Source organism: Prionailurus bengalensis, chromosome D2, assembly GCF_016509475.1.
Source record: "Prionailurus bengalensis isolate Pbe53 chromosome D2, Fcat_Pben_1.1_paternal_pri, whole genome shotgun sequence".
Taxonomy (NCBI): Eukaryota; Metazoa; Chordata; class Mammalia; order Carnivora; family Felidae; genus Prionailurus; species Prionailurus bengalensis.
Window position 1 is genome coordinate 77,333,220 of NC_057351.1, and position 6,838 is coordinate 77,340,057.

The following is a 6,838-nucleotide window of genomic DNA, read 5'->3' on the forward strand; positions in this document are numbered from 1 at the left end:
AGATCATGACCTGAACGGAAGTCGGACGCTCAACCGACGGAGCCACCCGGGTGCCCCTGGCTCTGCATTTCTTAGCACTCAGTATAGTGTGTGTACCAGCACAGGCCTCCAGAAGACGAGGACCGGATGAATGACCAAAGGCACAGCTGATAAATGGATGGATAGGTGGGTGGGAAGATGGGTGAATGGACTGCTTTATGGAGAGATGGACGATTAGATGGGCGGCTGGGTGAATGGATGGATGTTTGGATGGGTGAATGGGTAGTGGATGGACAGGCATGTGATTGGACGGGTGTAGGTACCTGTGGCGAGACGGATGGATAGATGAGTGGACAGATGTTTAGATGGGTGGATGATGGATGAATGGTCAATTTCTGATCTTTCTTGAATGGCAGATCAAGGGAAGGGCAGTGACAAGAACCATCAGTCCTGTAAAGGGCCCAGAGGTGGTGATGTGACTGGCCAAAGTCACCAGAGGGTGTCAGCAGCAGAGCTGAAAAGACAACCTGAAGTTCTTGACTTCTGGAATCACCACTTCTGCCATGGAACGGAGCACCTTCCAACCTACAAGCATCGTCCAGCCTGACTCTCCCCCCAGACTCGCACAGAAGTCGAAGCACTCTATACTGCCATAAAACTGGGTCATCGACAATTAATCTCTCCAAGTTTCCATGTGAAATCTCCTGCTACATGCCTAAGAATTTTTAAAATTCTTTTAAAAATATATATTTCTCATTAGCCCTTCCTGCTGCCTCAGCTTTCAGCAAAAACGTAGAGCATAAAAGCCAATTTACCACATGCTCCCAAACGATTCACGGGTTTGAAACAGCAACAAAGACTAGGACTGGCCACATGCAGGAAAAAAAAAAAAAAAAAAAAAAGAGAGACGACAAAGAAGATTAATTGCCTTTGGAAACAGAAGATAATCATTGGGAGCGCAGTGATAGTCTGTGCCAGTGCGAAAGCACTTTCAGAAATACCATATTAGTGTCACAGAGAGCTGGGCGCAAGCTCCCACTGTGACATCAAAGGGCCAAGTCATGTGGCTGTAACGGGATGGGTGGGGGGGAAGGGGGAAGGCCTAATGATAGTCCTGTCCTTGCTAGCTCTGCCCATTTTGGCATCAGAATGTCCCCTCCAGGGGTTGCCCCTGGAGGGGTTGACAAATGGCCAGGTGACTCTCACCTGGAGAACTGTTCAGCTTTTGGGGCTTCTTAAGGGCGGGGGAGGACCCTGAGGCAGGGTGGAGGGTGGTGGGCAGCAGTCAGCGGCTGCAGCATCTGACCCCAGGAGAGAACAAGAGAAAGAGAAGCGGAGCAAGTGGGGGAGAACTCACTCCGCGCTCTCTCCTGGACTTCTTCCAGACCCCCAGGTGCCCCCACCTTCCCCCTCTCCCCCCGTCCCTCCCACTGGCACGAGCAGCCAGCTCCCAAGGAGCCACCGGGACAGGACGCCGCGGCAGGTCCACAGCTGGGTGCTGGGAAGCTGGCGCGCGGGAGGCTGAGGATGGGAGGAAATTTGTTTTGGATGTGGCACCCAGATGGTGGGCGTGCGGGGGGAGAGGAGCGGGGCGAGATAAGAAGACACAGCGATTTAACCGGAAAGAGGGGGGTTGCTCAGGGCCGCAGGAGTGTTAGATCCCTCTCATCACAGCCGCAGAAACAGCTTTCCTTCTGCCAGCTCTCCACGGCACATGGAGCATCATGATTCACTCGGCCCACAGTCCAATAACCACCTGGCCACGATGGCAGCCGCCAGCCACACGTGGCTATGAAGCACGTGAAAAGTGGCCCATCCCAACTGAGACGACCCAGAGGTGTGAAATACACTCCTGATTTCAAAGAGCTAGTATGAAAAAAAAAAAATGTACAGTATCCCATTAATGAACTTTATACTGATTACGTATTGAAACAATACTATGTGCACACACGGTTTAAACAAAAGAAATAAACGTTGATTTTGCTGTTTGGGGGCACCTGGGTGGCTCAGTGGGTTGAGCGTCTGACTCCTGGTTTTGGCTCAGGTCACGATCGTGGGACTGAGCCCCATATCAGGCTCCACACTGAGCGCTGAGGGTGCAGCCTGCTCGAGCTTCTCTCTCTATCCGTCTGCCTCCCTCCCTTGCTTGTGCTTGCTCTCTCTCTCTCTCTAAGTAAAAACAAAAATTCACTGTTTCCTTTTACTTTCTTGAATGTGGTGATGAAAATATTGGAAATTACAGACGTGGCTCCTATTCGTGGCTCACATTGTATCTCCACTGATCAGTGCTGGTCTGTGGCCTTATTTGCTAAGTCCGCCTCCAATAATTCCATCGAATTCAATCAATACTTGAGGTGAAGGATACCACCCAGGGTATAAAGATGTCCTCAAAGCATTGCTGCATATCAGAATCACTCGTTGAGCTCTTAAAACTGCCCCCACTTGGCTGTACACAGACTAACGATGTCAGAATCTCTAGGCGCGTGACCCTAGACCTTAGTGTTCTTTTAAAGCCCTCCACAGGGTTCCAACGTGCGGTCAGATTGAGAACCAGAGCTTTAACATATGGGGCTCAATATTAAGTGAAACAGAAGGATCTGAAATACTACTGTGTAAAGCAGCCTGGGATAATTAGTCAATGTGGGAGATTCCAGAGCCATGGAGGAGAGGAGAGGAAGGTGCAGCTCGTTTTGGGAATCAGGGTGAAGGGGGATTTGGATAAGGCCTTGAGTTGGGGGCTTCCAGGTTGAAATGGGCTGACGGTGCAGGTGAATTGCCAGGCAAAGAGGATGCCATGGACAAATCCCCGGACGAGGGAAGATCCCAGGGTGGGAAGGTGGCTGGGAGGCCAGAGAGTTTCTGGATCCTATGGAGCTCCAGGAAGAGGTGATTCTCCTCGAGAGATCAAGGTTGGCAAGGTAGTGGGCCAGAACCTACAGGTCACTGAAACCCAGGATTCAGGACTGAGGAAGCCTAGAACGGCTGAGTGAAGGAGTTGGGCACTCGGATGGTGATTTGGAGGGTGACAGATTTGGTGGGGGGAGGAGGGAGGAGGGACAAGAGAGGCAGAGCCATGTGGCTTGGCTCTAAACTAAATGATCACCCTTCCAGGGGGGCCATGCCCTAGTCCAGTTCTGAGTAGGCTCACAGCAAGTGTTGGAATAAAGCAAATAGTCAAGAGTTTCAAAGAAACTGCCAGTAGTCTGCTCCCACCTGGTTGCTAGAAAAAGCAGGGAAAGGTAAGAGTATTACCTTCAGTTTGCCCAAAGTTTCTGGTTTTGCCCTCCATGAAGCAACCCTTCAAGGCACTGGTGTTTGCCCACAGCGATCCGCGGGGACAAGCTAAGGGCCCGTTGTGGTTCTCAAGAGCAGGCCTCACGTTGGCACCTGTGCCCTCCGGGCCATGGTCCCCGCTTGCTGCTGGAGAAACCTTGCAGGAGCAGGTATATTTCCAAAGTCATGACTCCTTGTCCCCACGGGCGGCTAACCTGGGCCAGCCCACCCCACCCTCTCCCTCAATTCTGTGTGTCCTTGCTTACCAACCTGCAACAACATCTCATCCTGCCCAAAAATAGCCCCTTCACCCATGCACACCTTTTTTTTTTAAAGTTTATTGATTTATTTTGAGAGAGAGATGGCGGGGGGGGGGGGGGCGGGGCGCAGAAAGAGAGGGAGAGAGAGGATCCTGACGCGGGCTTGAACTCACGAACCATGAGATCACGGCCTGAGCCTCAACCGAGAGTCGGACAATTAACTGCCTGAGCCACCCAGCGCCCCAACCCACGTGCAACTTCTAAGGCAGTAAATCATGAACCGCTGCTTTGAGTTGTCGAAACGTTTAGAATCACGTCTTCCAGGAAAAGACATCAGTGGCTGTCTGAGGGCTGTTGTCCGTCTACCTCAGGGCAAGTAACGCCCATTGCAAAATATTCAAGGGGCTGCTCGGGCTGCCTCGGTGACCCGCAGGCTGACAGTTCTGGGCCAGCCCGGACAAGTTAATGCCATATACCGGGGTCAAGGTGATCTTTAAGGAAAGCTTGTTCTTGTAACCCATGGGATGGGTTCAAGGAAATATCTATTAATTGTGACTCCTTTGCTAAAACAGCCACTCCCCTTTGCAGCGGGCTTTCCGCCAAGGAGGCATTTATCGTACTTGAGTGGCAGAATTCCCCTGGGAACACCTGGTTTTCTTTCAGAAGGAAGCTCAGTCTTTCCCTCTGAAGCTGGCCCCTCTGCCAAGCTGACTGTAATCTGCTTTCCGGGGCCTCCGGTGTCAGAGCAGAGACCAGCTCGGGGAATGAAGTCCCAGGGCACGCTCACAGGACGAGGCCTGAAGAATACAGACCCGCTGCTGAGGATGCTAAGACCACCTTGCTCTCTGGTCTCAGCAAGTCAGGCCCTGGACTTTCCTTTCTGCTTCTCTATTCTATTAATGCATCAGTTGCTACAGCAGATAATAATGCTCAGGGCTGCCGGAGGAATTGAACTTTAACCCACCAAACCGTGGATGAGAGTAAAGGACGCAGTGGGGGAGACGGGAACGGTCAGCTAGGACGTAGACAGGGTGGCCTACATCCAGCCTGTCCGTGTTCCACTCACCCCAGAAGCCTGGAGGTGGGAGGAGCCAGCCAGGTTGTCCCAGCGCATGAGACACGACCTGAAAAATGACCAAATACACAGGTTCATACGGCACTTGCCACGGGGACAGAATTGAAATGCAGACAGAATACAATTTAGTGGATTTTCCTCGAAGAGATTTTCGCCTACGGCTAATTCGACTCTTACTTTACAGACGGAAGGCAGCTCGGAGAGTTTTAAGTGGTTAACTGAATCCGCACAATACAAACAGGCCCCAGGCCATCCAAATTTGCACCTATTTGCAAGCTGACCGGGGTGCAAAATTGTTCCTGCAGTTGCAGCTTGCTCACAGAGTCTTCTTCCTGCTCGACCGGTTCAGCCTATATCTCCGGAGGATCAGTCATGCTCACTGCTGCGGGATACAGTATCCGGCAGACAGTAGTTGCTTGATAAACGTTTTTGAAAACATGACAGAGAAGACAGAAGCGTTCTTCTTAAGGGACCCGCAGACCAGTGTGGACGGGGCTACAAACAAACCGTGGCAGTGCAAGTGTGCAAGGTGCCGGAGTGCGTGGTGGCAGCTTGGCCTCCAAAGGAAGACAGCGCAGGCTGTCCGGGAGAGGTGGCGGGACGTGGGTGTTGGAGGTGAGTTTGTTGGGTTTGCCCAGATGACAAGGGGGCAGGGCATTCCGCGAAAGGAAAGCCCACCGGGTTCGTTCAAGGAAAAGCAGCTGATTCCAGCCTGTGAGTATGGTGCCACCGTCACCGTCCTAGAGACCTAACAGGTGGGCATGCACTGTCGTGCAGCTCAGCACCAGACTTGTGAACAGTCAGCGTTGCACCCGAGCTGATGAGGCTAGTTACACACCCAGTGACTGGCACCAGGCAAAAATAACAAGCACCGCCTTTCTAAAGACCAGCTCTGATCCCAGCCGGCCTCAGTCTGCAGACTTGACGGGCTCCCTGCTGCCCAGGAAAATCCCCCCACCTGCCGTGTGAGACCTTATTAACCTGGCCCAGGCTGCCCTTCTGCCCTCACCTCAGGCCCCCTGCCTGGTCCTCTCTGACTCGGCCACATGGCCAGGTTGTGCACGCTAACTCTGGCCAGTTACCCCACCTGCACAGTGTCCCTGCTTTGGGTCCACTCAGCTAGTCATTCTTCGAGACCCATGTGAATCTACTCTCTGGATCTTTCTTCAGTGCTCTACACCAGTGGTTCTCTATTCCGATTGGTCAGTAGGCTGCCTCGGGGCCCTTTAAAACATCGCCAGATCTGACTGGCCCCAGACCATTGAATCAGACTCTCTGGGTGGGGCCTGGGTCTCATAGTTCTAGAGGCTTGAAGTCTAAGACCAACGTGTCAGTTGGATTGGTTCCTTCTGAGGCTTCACTCTTGGCACGTAGATGGCATCTTCTCCCTGTGCCTTTATGTCATCTTCCCTCTGTGCCGAGCTCTTGGCCCAAATATCCCCTTGATAAGGACACAAGTCATATTGGACTAGGACCTACCCTAATGACTTCGTTTTAATTCAATTACCTTTCTAAAGGCCCTGTCTCCGAGCCAGGTCACATTCTGAGCTGCTGGGAGTTAGAACAGACAGCATATGAATTTTATGGATTGAGTTATGGAACACAGCTCAGCCCCTGCCAGCCTATAGCCAGGCTCAGGACCTTGTTCTAAGCTGACGGGGCGGCCAGCACCTGCTAATGCTCCTGATAACACACTGGGGCGTCAGGAATTCTGTTCCGCTCTGAGGAACAGCATTCTGAGCACTGTGGTTTAAACAGATTAAGAGTTCCTTTTTCCTGTGTGAAGGAAGCACAGAAGGGGCGCCTGGGTGGCCCTGTCGGTGAAGCGTCTGACTCTTAACTTCGGCTCAGGTCACAATCTCACAGTTCGCGAGTTCAACCCCTGCATCAGGCTCTGCGTGACACTAACAGCATAGAGCCTGCTTCCGATTCTCTCTCCCTCTCCCTCTGTCTCTCTCTGCCCTTCCCCCTGCTGCCACGTGCTACCTCTCTTACTCTCTCAAAATAAATGAACTTAAAAAAGCACAGCACAGATAGGAGTCCTGGCAGAGGTCCAATTAAACTTTCAGACCCCTCCCAGGTTATATTTTGTATTCTTTTTCTCAAAAAAGGCCCCCCTCAACTGGAGAAGCCTCAGGCCTCACAAAAGCCGGCCCTGTCCCACAGAACGACTCCAGGGTGGGGAAGGCTTCCTCACAGAGTCCCCAGGGACCCCGGCTCCTTCCAGTTCGTCTTTGGCCATCCCCAATAT

The 6,838-nt window shown here is 52.3% G+C and overlaps 1 long non-coding RNA gene across 1 annotated transcript; it reads left to right on the top strand.

Annotated features, from left to right (window-relative positions):
• The first annotated feature begins 967 nt into the window (after positions 1–967).
• LOC122493323 lies at positions 968–1,883 on the top strand. The gene is made up of 2 exons (XR_006299863.1): positions 968–1,372; positions 1,654–1,883. It is a non-coding gene; the product is annotated as an uncharacterized LOC122493323 (long non-coding RNA).
• Positions 1,884–6,838: the final 4,955 nt, after the last annotated feature.